The following is a 13,027-nucleotide window of genomic DNA, read 5'->3' on the forward strand; positions in this document are numbered from 1 at the left end:
TTACAGGAAAGTGTCAGAAGGACAGAGAGAAGTTTGAGATACTAAACCAATGGGTTGGTGATAGCGAGTGTCAGTGGGGGTATAGGATATGGGCAGCATGGAAGAGATGGATTTGGGCCAGCTTTTTAAAAAAGCGATGGAGAATCCATAATGTGGGATCATTAATAATAATGATACTCAGCTGTTGCATAATGCTTTTCAGCCATAGATCTGAAAGCACTTTAAAAGGGAAGATCAGTATCATCATTCCCATTTTACAGATGGGGAAACTGAGGACCAGAGAAGTGAAGTGACTTACCCAGAATCACATAGAGTGTCAGTGGCAGAACCTGAAATAGAACCCAGGACTCCTGACTTCTCTACTGGGTGGAACAAAAGTTTAACCTCTAGTAGAAAGAAGTTAAAATTGTGGGGGGAGAGGGAAGGAATCTGTGGAAGAGAACAAATACATAATGGAGTTTTGAAGAGATTATTGTCAGGAGACTTAAAGACCAATTTTTCACCAATAGTGTCTGTCAAAATGCAGGCTTCCTAAAATGGTTATTTTTTACCTGGACAAGAAATACAGCCGAATCCGTTTCTTAGGCAGATTGTGTCTTCATGACAATATACTTATTTCAGTTGAGGATGCTGATCTTAGGAAACAATTTAATTTTTAGCTTTTTTACTTTTTGTGAATTATCCATTAACAAACTAAATGCTCCTGCAATCCAAATAGGAAGTAATCATAACTTACATTTTTTCATTATTCTACATTTGTCATCTAACCCTGAATGTGAGTATTTTGCGGTGTCTGAGTTGTTCCCTAATATCTGGCTTCAACTCCTGATAATTGATCATTAGCGGTTGCTGATGGACTGGGCACTGAAATCACGTGGGATATTTTCTGCTTCAGAAGACTGGCTTTTCATGAACGTTCTTGCAAACAAAAAATCATTGTGTAAAAGTTGGTGGAAAATGAATAAAAAGGATTACAAACGGTATTCGTGTGTGAACGTTCTTCATTTTTTCTGCCCAGTATTCTGAGTTTTAGTGCCTATTAACAGAAGCCTGTAAGGATACCCTGCTTGATTGCTGAGACAGCATGTAACAGAACCCATGCTGCCAGTAAACATTCCACTGTCCCCCCTTACAGCATGTCTTTTATGATTTAAACAGCATTTCCTAGAAGTCAAGGGGCCGTGCCAAAGTAATCTGTAAATTTGCTTTGTTTTGCTTCAGACAGGGTGGTGTTTTGTGGTATTTTGTCTCCTCCACCTAAGCAAAGTTCAGGGTTGTTGTTTTTTTTTTTTTTAATGATAGTTCATAACATTCAGCAAAGACTCTCCATAAAGAGAATGAAAGAGAGTTCAACATGGCATTTAACTGAAGAAAAAATATTTACTTTTCAGGTTAATAAATCTGGATACTCACGTTAGTAAAATTCACTATCAGCTTCTCATCTTCATTTTACAGATGAGCAAACTTTGAGGTTTAAACTGATGAAGTGGTTCACCCTAGTCCCACAACGAATCAGTGGAATTGCTTGTTATAGACCTGTGGTCCCAAATCTTAATCCTTTTTCCCCACATCTTGCTTTTTAGAACTTTTAAAGTTCCATGAATTTTTGCAGATCTGCTCTTGCAGCTTAAATGCTGCTGCATTATACCGATGAGGATGTGTGAGTAATGCAGCTATATTTCATTGTAGGAAAATGGATCGTGTTATGTGAAGGCACTGAAGAAATAGTCATCAGCTCCTGAGAGGAAGAAGGCACTTGTGGAACTCAGGTAGGAAGATTTTTATTCTCAGCTGGTAAAATGCATATGGGCCTCTTGTCTTTTCTAGCCAGTGCATCATCGTTTATGCTTTAACCACTCATCTGGTTGCTATCAAGGTTCATCAGCTCTTTTGAGAAGTAGTTCAATTGATGGCAATGACACAACACTGCTAGCAAAGCCCTCGGTATAAACATTCATTGGCTACCTTGGTTTAATTCTGTTGATTCTAATATACAGTACAAACAAATGATGCTTGCACTGGCCTTTCCAGCTGTAAAATAGTGTGTTCTGCGCGCTCCCAGTAAACATGCACTTATAATAAACAAACTAGCAGTTCCTTAGTAGAAATTCAACAGTAGTTTCAATGAAGTAGTGTTTAGTATTTCTATCCAGGTGTAGTGAGGAATGAAAAGTACACAACAAGTATTTTTTTTATTTGTTTTTGTCATATTTAGACATTTTCTTCAAACTTGTTCTACTCTTTGTTTGGTTCAATCTATTTTTTATAGTATTTAAAATACATAAGATGATAGGTTGTTGCATCTCTGCCTTTGGCATAGTTCCAGAGTATCTTAGTGGGTTTCAAGTGTTTTTGCAGTGTGGTTCACATTTTGTCTTATGAATCAACTGCCCTCTCACTTGCTATCATGTGGACCATTTCCACTTCAACTCTCAAGAATGTCTACATGACACTGCATAGGTGGGGAAGTGACTTTAGGGAAATATTTAATGTATTTTCAGTTGTTTTTAATGCAAATTAGCAGCTGGAAATAAGGAGGTGGTGTTAGTACCATGTGACCATCCAGCTTCCTGCAGCTCACCAGCCAGTGGTCCAAGGATCATAATTTGAAAGCCCACTTTGAGAGGGATTGGCATTAATGATTGAATAGACTTCCCTTATCTATTACTACCAATATTGCTCCCCAGCATTTCAATGATACATCTTGGTGAGGTGCAGACGGTTGACCTGAAGCATTTCTTCATCAATATTTCTTCCCAGCCTCACCTCCAAACGCCCCCTGCTCCTACCCACCGCTTATTTCAAGAACCAAATGAGAAAAAACTGTTTGACCAATATTTATATGCTGGGGGTGTGTGGGGAGGAGGGTATAGTGTAAATCTTGCTTCCAGCAGAAAATGCCATCCCAGTTTTGCCTCCGATAATTAGAAACATTTCTGACATGGCCACTAGAACCAGTTAGTGGTGCATGGCTGCCATTTGCTGTACTTTTTTACTGCAGTGCTGCCTTCCTTTTTTGTGTTTTTTTTTTTCTTTTAAACCAAGAAAACAGATATTCACTGGTATAAAACTAGCATTGTATGACCCCCCTCTACCCCCTACTTACAAATACTGATAAAAAATGGAAAGCTATTATTCAGGCTTATGCTTTAAGTCATCTTTGGTCACACTTAGCAGAACTTGCATGGACAAATCCGTTCATTAACAGTAGTAACAAAAACCAAACTGAAAAATGGGAAGACCGAAAAAAAAATAAGGAGAGCAATTAACCAAGTCTTCACTGGAGGGAAATACCTCTTAATTATTTATACCAAGAAATAGAATATTGCAGAACAAGAATGATAAACCTTGCTTTAGAATACCCTGGGAATATTTTTGTAGCAGTGTCCTAAAAGGTTCGTTCGGGTTTGTGTCCTACATCTGAATATATGTCTAAAGACTTGACCCTTTCAGTACAAAATAATATGACGTGTCCAGCCATAGGTTAGAGAATTCAGCCAAATAATCTTTAAAAACAACCTTGTGTATGCTGTCCTGGCCATGGATTCTGGCTTCAAAGGAAAAATTTCCTTTTTCCATTCCATGAAGAAACTCAGGGAAAGAAGTTCCTGGCTGTGCCTTGAGGTCACATGGTTTCACTGCTGTAGAGCAGGAATGTTTGCTATGGTATTTCCGGAGGCTTCATAAACACACAGAAAGAGCAGTTTTTTTTATTTTTTGCCAGCACAAGGACATTACAATCCAAGAGTGCTAAAAGCTCAAATGATGAGGGTTTCTCTTATAAACTGTGCAAGTGTGTCTTAAAGTGCATGTTTTTAATTAAAGAAAAATCAGAAAAACAATGTCAGGCAATGTTTTTGTTGTTGCACATGTGTGAGAGAATAAATCAGTTGTTATTGAAATGTGATTCTTGGCAAGCTAAATATTAACGCAAATCCCTCTGTTTAGATGCTCTTAACAGTTCACTTTTGACATGTGTCATTTTAAAAGGCATTCTGGAATCTGTCTTGATAGCTGTCATCTTGCAAACTGGAGTAATGGAAACAAAAGATGATCACTCAAACAAGGTTATAGAGAAGAACCATTCCCTAAGTCTTGCTGTCACAGTGTAGAATCCCCAAGTCAAATTAGGAGAGTTTTGAATTAGTTCTGGCTCCTGGGATCCTGCAGTTAAGATTATGCAAACCTGCTCTTTCTCATTGTAAGAAAAGCACACATTCCTTCTGAGACTCTGTAAACACCAATCCAGACCAGGCTGGAGGATGAAGTGTGAGGGCCTCGATCTTGGACAGGATGGGGCCATTCCACTCGAGTGACTGGTTAGTGGAAGCTTTATAGCCATATCGATACAGCTTTATGCATGAGTGAGATTAGTGATGAGTGATGAAATTAGAGACGAACATACCGGTCCCATTGCAATTGCACAATATGACACCGTGGCCTTGTTTAAACTTCAAAAATATATACCTGCTCTCAAAGACTGTGTTGAAACAGCATTGCAAAATTTCATACTGTAGATGCATCTAGCCAGGGAAGAGCCATTGGCCCCGAGAATAGCAAACACAGGCTTCTTGTAGAGGAAGTAATCTTTCTTCTGTTAAAAAGGAGTTCTCTGGACTTCTCTGAAAACTCTCCCTCTTATTTTAATCTCTCATTAATGCTGTTTGGACAATGGTAAGTATAATCCATGAAAAAATGGAAAGAAATGAAAAAACTTGGTTAAAAATATTGCTGAAATTGTCAGGTTTTTTTGTTTGGAAAAAAATAGATGATAAAACCTAACTTTTTCAGGTTTTCATTGAAATTAGAAATTTTTGAACAATTCTGTGAAAATACTCACCTTTAAAAATGGAAGGCCATTTTTCATAAACAAAAAATGCTTTTGACATGCTCCATTAAATTATAATATGGTACTTCTAGAGGCCCCAGCAGAGGTCTGGGACACACTGTGCTAGACGCTACACATAGTAAGACTCAGTCCTTGTCCTGGAGATCATACACTCGAAAGAGACAAGACAGAGAAAGGGCAGGGAAAAGTAGTAGCATTACCCCCATGTCATGGTTGTGGAACTGAGGCAAGGAGAGATTAAGTGATTTGCATGAGGTCAAAGAGGAAGTCTGTAGGTGAGTCTAATAGTGAGCCCAGAGCTCCTGCATCCCAGACCAGCTCATTAACCACAAACCATCCTTCTCTTTTAAGCTTTTCTTCAGCAGTTCATCTTGTGAATGAATATTCCTATTGAATGAGACTATCTTGGTCTACAAATGCAGTCTCAGTGGCTTTATTGAAACTGGAATATTTTCCTGTTCCAGTAAACTCTGGGATATTGATCACACCAGGTGCCACCTGTCTGTCTCAGGCCTGGTCTATACTACCCGCCTGAATCGGCGGGTAGAAATCGACCTCTCGGGGATCGATTTATCGCGTCCCGTCTGGACGCGACAATCGATCCCCGAATCGGCGCTCTAACTCCACCAGCGGAGGTGGTAGTAAGCGCCGCCGACAAAAAGCGGCAGAAGTCGATTTTGCCGCCGTCCTCACAACGGGGTAAGTCGGCTGTAATACGTCGAATTCAGCTACGCTATTCACGTAGCTGAATTTGCGTATCTTAAATCGACTCCCCGCTGTAGTGTAGATGTACCCTCAGCTATTAGCACTGAACTCCTGTGACTTGTGTCCAGGGTCTGTTGGGAAAGTCTGACAGAAGGGAGTAAAGGATACTGAGTAGAGAAGAACCTCACATGGGGAAGAGGGGGAGAGGCAATCTTCCGGTTGGCAGGTGAGAAAACAAAAAAAAATCCAGGACAATAATGGACGACAAAGAAAGAAGGAGAGTAGCAAAGGACAAGAAGTAGTAGGAGCTGTGAGGGAGGAAAGGAATGGAAGAGACTAAAAGGAAACAAAAAAAAAAGCAAGGCTCATAGAAGGAAAATATTACATGAAAGGAAAGGCAGGAGCCAGTAACCTGTATAGGGAGAAGTAAATGTACCAACCTTGGGTCTCAAGGCTGCAGGAGGTGTGGGTGGGAAGTAACAGCAGTTCTGGGTTTTGGAACTGGAAATAGAGGTCACATGCTATTCGTCTTTTCTTCCATTATTTTCCCCAAGACCAAAATGGAAGTACAGCTCACAGCTCTACCTCTTATAATTCTACCACAGCGAATAGGGTCTTACTAAGTCTTCCTGCAGCGTGCACCATTGGATGAGTTGAACTGTTAATGCGAACCTTAAGCGTTAAGGGATCGTGTGATAACGTCACTGTTAAAGATCAATGATCAAAAAAGAGACCCAAATAAACATGTACATCAGGGATCGGCAACCTTTGGCCAGCGGCCCGCCAGGGTCGGGTCGGTTTGTTTACCTGCCGGGTCGATTTGTTTACCTGCTGCGTCCGCAGGTTTGGCCGATCGTGGCTCCCACTGGCTGCGGTTCACCACTCCAGGCCAATGGGGGCGGCGGGAAGCAGCAGCCAGCACATCCCTCGGACCGCACTGCTTCCCACAGCCCCCATTGGCCTGGAGCGGTGAACCGCAGCCAGCGGGAGCCGCGATTGGCTGAACCTGCGGACCCGGCAGGTAAACAAACCGGCCCGGCCCACCAGGGTGCTTATCCTGGCGGGCCGCGGGCCAAAGGTTGCTGATCTCTGATGTATATATTCAATGTTAGAGAGCAGTTAGAAAATCCCACATGTCACACTGGCCTTCTGAGAGGCTATTTTTAACCAGAGTATGCTAGTCAGATCGGTGGGTGTTTGGAAAGATCTACAGGCATACTAGAGGGCTTGGGTCAAATACTCTTCCTTGATAAGCAGATGTTTCTTATCTCTCCTCCCCTTTACCATCAAGAGGTCACCACAGCAGATGTGTTTAACTGTTCTTGTAGATTGGTCCCTGAAAAGCAATCGACATATTCAGGAAATGGAAATGGTCCAGGAATGCCTTTCGATCAGAAGAGTTCTCTCCACACTCAGCACAGGCTGCAGGTTACATTCAGTGACTTTTCAGCCTCTGTTGGGTACTTTAGCCTGGTTTGGAGGAAACTATAGGGCTTGTTACACTTACTACGAAGGCTTTATCCTCTAGCAGCTGTATCATGGTTGTGAGGATAAAGAAACTGGATGCCATATTTTACAGCACACCACTAACTAGTCCTGCTCTGCTTTTCGTGAGTGTAGCTTGGAATGAATGAAGGGAAGTCTCCTTGCCTGGGAAGAGACTATAGTTCCTCTTTGGAAGGGGAACATGGCATACAATGCAATCTCAGTGAATTAATCTCCATCTTAACCTCTGTGAATTGATATTCAGTTTTACTCCAAAGCTCTTGATTGGCCTGTAAAACTCATGCCTAGTTTGTCCTTTTGGGACATCTCAAGAAAGAAACAGTGTCTGTAGGTTTGTCACGCTCGAAGAAATAGAAGCCAACAACAGGCAGATTTGCAGGTCAGAAAGCGATGTAGTTCCTGTAAACTGAAGAGCAGTTTGCACCTGTGCTGTATTCCCTTTGTACACCGTGGCTATTTTGGAAGTGCTCTCTCGCGTACATTAAATTTTGTAAATTTAGACAGGCTGCAGCAAGTGCTACCTTGGGCAGCAGTGTTAGCACTATCTGGTTCCTTAGCCTACCTTGCTTCAAGGTTTGAAACCCATAAATTTGGGTTGATGCCTGCACTGAACCTAAAAATGGGTAAGTTTTTTAATGCTCTATTTTTTTTGGGGGGGGGGTCTTATCAACCTGTTGCAAGACTCACCTGACACTAGTGGAGTTTCATTTAGGGATTAGAAGTGTACCCTAGTTTTCCTTCATACGCCTAAGGATTTTCAGTTGAGGAATCCAGAGCAAACTTTTGCGTCCTGAGTCATAAAAATCATATGAAGGTTATTGGTTGCCTCTGTTAAAGTGGCATAGACCAGAACGGGAATACTCATCGGCCTGTGACTAGAGAAGCCAAGTGACAGAAAAACAATCTCAGGTAAAATGATTCCTTAAATAACATTAGTTTTTTACATGTGAAACAAATAGTGTCTTAACCAGATTAAATATAAGTATGCCAGATCTTTAAGCATATATTTCCTTCAAAAAAAAAAAGTTGATACAGAGGAGAAATGAACACAGATAAATATAGAGAAATACCCAATTAACTCTGTATTGGATAGAACTGAATAAACTTTTATTAACCTTATACTTGAGTTGTCTTCAAGGCTGGCACATATAACACCCTGGTAAATGCCCAACTGGAATAAAAGACACTAAAATGACTTCTTAGATAGTGCAAACATTGTATGTGAGTTTCATTTCCTGGAGGTAAAATGTCTCAGTGCTTTCCCTTGTCTCTTAGTTTATCTTGCCATTATCTGAGAGCTGTGTCTTAGTGGGAACACCAAAGGGAGTTTCTGCAGCTCATTTTTTTTAAACGGAAGTTTTATTTTTGGGAGGTTATTTTTCATGCACAGACTTAACCATCAAAAGTCATCTTAAGCCCTCTAAGCCTTTGTAAGGAAATCTTTGTAAGGACCAAAGGGATTCACAGTTGAAACTAAATTTTCACGAGCTACACTTCCTTCATTGAATTTCACAGTGATTGGGAAAGATGGAGCTTCACAGTAACGAAAAGCGGGCAGAATAGGTTCTATTTTTGATCCTGAGTTCTTAGAACTGGCGAAGTTATACCGACATAACTGCAACAGTGTAACCCCCTAATGTAGACACGCTACGACCTGATTCCTTACTGGCTGGGATAAATTATACTGTGTAGCACTTCCATATCAGGAATTTGTGTTACACGGGTGCAAAAAGAAAAACTCAGTGTAGACAGGCCCTTAGTTTGGTGTACTTTCCTCTGAAAATAGGGCTTCTTGTGGGGTGTTTTTTGTTTCTGTTTGGGGATTTTTTGGTCTGCACTGCTTTAAAGGAGACTAAATAAGAGCAATTTTTCAAATACTCTATCATCATGTAACCTTTCAGGACGGTTATTGCTGCATCCTGTACTAGAAAACATTTTATTTTGCTATGGAGAAGATCCAAGCATATTTTCGTGTCCTTTTAAAGGGTGTTAGCATGCATTTTTTTCTTTGTGTGTAGAGAAATATTTCCAAAAGAAATAAGATACTGCCCGCGTCCTTATTTTTTTCTGCTATATAAAAACAGTTTATTGGCTAACTGGATACATTTTTACTTTTTTTCTTAATCTTGTTTATCTGTTCAGAGTGTTCTTCCAGCTATCAGAAATGTATTGTTCTAGGGGTCTTTCATAAGCTGTTCTAGGAATTGGCATGTTTTAGTGAAATGCATGTCGAAGGGATAATTGGGTAGTATGACTTGTGTGGCATATGTTTCTATAAAATTAAACAAAGCATAATACAGAGGTTCTCAAACTGGGGGTTGGAACCCCTCAGGGGGTGGCAAGGTTATTACATGGGGGGGGGGGTGTCGCGAGTAGTCAACCACCACTGCAAACCCCGCTTTGTCTCCAGCATTTATAATGGTGTTAAAATATAAAAAGTGGTTTTAATTTATAAGGGGGGGGGGGGGTTACACTCAGAGGCTTGCTATGTGAAAGGGGTCACCAGTAAAAAAGTTTGAGAGCCACTGGCATAATATAAACACATGGACTAGATTCTGGATGGTGAAATGTACTTCTGTTCACACCACCTTTATACTATATAAGCTTCAATACATAGGCACATTGCGAGTTCAATCTTAACTCTGAATTTCCTTCCCTTTTGTATATCTAGATATGTCTCTTAACCTTACTTTAATCTTTTCTTTTTACCTTACTTTAATCTTTTTTTACGTTACTTTAATCTAGTTTGTATTCTTAAATTTCCTCTAGATTTATTACAATAATATATAAAAATGGGAGGGGGAGGGAATCATTAATTACCTGTTCATGTAAATGCTGGTTAAAGTCATAAAGATATGTAAATTGCAATATTTCTATTTATTTGTATAACACACACACACACACACACACAAAGTGCTATGTAATATGGCTGCACATGTGAATGGAAGAGAGACAAGGTTGGTGAATGTACGCAACTGATTTAACATGTGATTATGATTTAACGTGAATATAATTGATTTCAATTCAAAGTAGATCAGCCACAGGATTTTCAAAGGATACTTTTTGAGTTAGAGAGACATCAAATGTCCCCACATACAAAATAATAATAAATTAAAAAATCCTTTTTTTTGAAATCTCCTAATGAACGTAAACAAAATTCGGCTTAAAAAAGGTAACAAGAAAAGATCATGTCTTCTTGATGGTTTATTTGCAGAAGGCAATTGCCTGTTACTGGTTTCTACCCTGAAACATATGCAGTATAAAGCCAAAAATAAAAACTAACATTAAAAATTGTACTTTACAAATGGGGTAAGAAGAGGTGTGCAAGTGGAAGCAACAGTTCTGAAAGTTGCTGGACTGGACTGGATTGGACCTATTGTCCATCTAGTCTCCAATATCACCAGATGCTTCGGAGAATATGCAAGAAACCTTGCATTAGGCAGATGTCAGATAATCTGCCTCCCATGTTAGGTGTCTAGTACTCCCTAATAGTTATTTAAAGATTGGTTTGATTCCTGAAGCCTGACATCATGTAGCAGAGAGTTCCTCGGTCTTATTACACATTAGAAAAAGTGTTTGCTGTAATTGGTCTTGAATTTGCCACCTGTTAATTTAATTGAATGGTCCGTTGTTCTTGCATAATGGGACAGAGAGAACAGAAGCTCCTGACTTAATTTCTCTAGACCATTAATTATTTAATATACTTTTATCATATCCCTTTTCCAAGGTAAACAATCCCAGTCCTTTCAATATCTCTTCATATGAGAATTTCCTTATGGTCCTAATAATTTTTTATTCATATTTTATTAATTTCCTCCCATCCCTCCAAAATAAGGAGAGAACAAAACAAAAACAGGCAAAAATAACAAAGAAGTTTAAGTGTTGGAAAGGGAGAGAAAGGAAAAGAAGGAAGGAGGGCAGGGATGGGAAAAGAGAATGACATCTTGATTTCCATGAGCCAGAAATTAACCAAGGATTTCCAATAAGTCATGCCAATTTTTTTCAAATATGTCGGAAGCCCGTCTTCTCTGAAATGTTACCTGCTCTTTAGCTGCCAGATTACTGACCCAAGCTCCTATCCCAGCAGGCAGTCTGTTCTTCCTGCTGAATAATGTGGCGTTGTGCTACAAGGACTGCTTTGGAGAACCACACTTTCCGTGAGTTGGAGAGTTGCAAAGATGATGGGATATATTTAGGACCTTCCCAAATTCAAGGTCCATTTTCATAAATTTCATAGTTATAGGATTTTAAAAATAATCTATTACACGGTTTCAGCTATTTACATTTGAAATCTCACCGTGTTATAACCATGGGGGTCCTGACCCAAAAGAGAGTTGTGGGAGGGATGGCAAGGCTATTGTAGGGGAGTTGTGGTATTGCCACCTTTGCTTTTGCACTACTGCTGACTGAGGCGCTGCCTTCAGAGCTGGGCAGCCAGAGAGCAATGGGCAGTGCAGACGTGAGGGTCAGATGGTATTGTGGAGGGGCAGGACCAGCCTTGAATGCGGGCGACTGCTTAAGGCCTTGTGGTCAAGGGAGCACTGTGGTTCCTCCCCAACCACCAGAATGCCCAAGGCCCCTTTAACCTCTGAGTGCAGGGCCAGGAGCCGGGGAGGTGCAGGGCTGGAGGCAAGGACACCACAACCTTTGTAGAAATGAGGGGGGAATGGGGGCACTGGTGTCAGAACTGAGGAGGGCTGGGGGCCATGCTCCCCACTCTTTAACATGGGTTTAGTTTGGGGGACAGGGTGTTGGTGCCCCCCCAAATTGCAACCTTGGGCAGGCATAGAGCCGATCACTGTTTCAGTTCCTCTGTCACAAAGTGTAGCCCCTGTCAGTGCCGCTCTGCGTTTGAGCAATGCTGTCCCTTGCCCCCCCAAACTAAGCCCATGTTAAAAAGTTGGGGGCATGGCCCCCTGGATGACCCCTCCCTCATTCTTGTGCCATTGGCTGGGGTACCCCTGGCCGGGGGCTTTTGCCGTAGGGTGGGCTCTAGCTGCTAGTCCCAGCTAGGCTGGGGAGGGATGGGACTTCCTCTTCTCCTGCAGGGGCCGCTCCCAGGGCCAGGTCAGACCCCGCACTGGAAACCTCCCCCCCCACCCCCCACGCTGCATGAAGCTTTGCGGCTGCTCCCTGTGCTGAGACCCGAGTAATGGGGCAGGAAGTGGGACAGGAGTGCAGAGCGGCCCTTGCAGGAGAAGAGGAAGTCCCATCCCTCCCTAGGCCAGCCAGGACTAGCAGCTGGAGTCTGAGGCCTGGTAGGAGCCCTGGCTGGGGCATCTCTAGCCCTGCCTTGCCATCCCCGACAGATTTCACAGGGGAGATCAGATTTCACGGTTCATGATGCATTTTTCACGGCTGTGAATTTGATAGGGCCCTAGATACATCCCAAAACACAGTTCGGGGCTGTACTTTTTAGGAGGGCTCCATTATATTATTCCTCCTGCCTACTTCTGTCCTGGGACAGTTCCATATCATGTGAGCCTGTGAGGCTCTGGGAGACCCACAGGCCCTATTAATTTTTGTTTATTTCTCTGACCTCCCCCCCCCCCCCGCCTTCTGTAATATTCTGTTTGCAATGGGGTGACCAATACTGCACAGAGTACAGTCGGTGCAGCTGCACCATTGATTTCCATAATGGCATTGTAATACTTTCTGTATGAACCTCCATTGCAGTGTGATATGAGATATTTCATTCTCCATACTCATTCCACCTTTGGTCTCTCTGCTGAGACTACCAGTAGGGCTGCTAAATAGGGTGTAGTTTTCCTTTGTTTGGTCATATTGATTCCTGCCCACCAGGAGCCGGTGTGAGCCCATTGAACATCTGTCAGATGGTAATGCCTTTCAGACATTAACATCCTGGACCTGGTTTGAACTGATGACCTAGAGGTGAAATACTCCTTATTCCCATTACCAGTCCCCAGAGCCATCTCCTCCTTCCCATCCCTACACTCACAACTGTTT

General features: G+C 41.7%; 1 protein-coding gene across 11 annotated transcripts in view; it reads left to right on the plus strand.

Annotated features, from left to right (window-relative positions):
• Window positions 1–13,027, plus strand: part of ZMIZ1 (zinc finger MIZ-type containing 1) — a 491,983-nt gene that overhangs the window by 165,056 nt on the left and 313,900 nt on the right. For all 11 annotated transcript variants that reach the window (XM_034775977.1, XM_034775973.1, XM_034775967.1 and 8 more), the window contains one exon: window positions 1,690–1,769. The gene's annotated coding sequence lies outside the window, so the exon portion shown is untranslated. The remainder of the gene's footprint in view (window positions 1–1,689; window positions 1,770–13,027) is intronic.

This window comes from Trachemys scripta, chromosome 7 (assembly GCF_013100865.1).
Source record: "Trachemys scripta elegans isolate TJP31775 chromosome 7, CAS_Tse_1.0, whole genome shotgun sequence".
Taxonomy (NCBI): Eukaryota; Metazoa; Chordata; order Testudines; family Emydidae; genus Trachemys; species Trachemys scripta.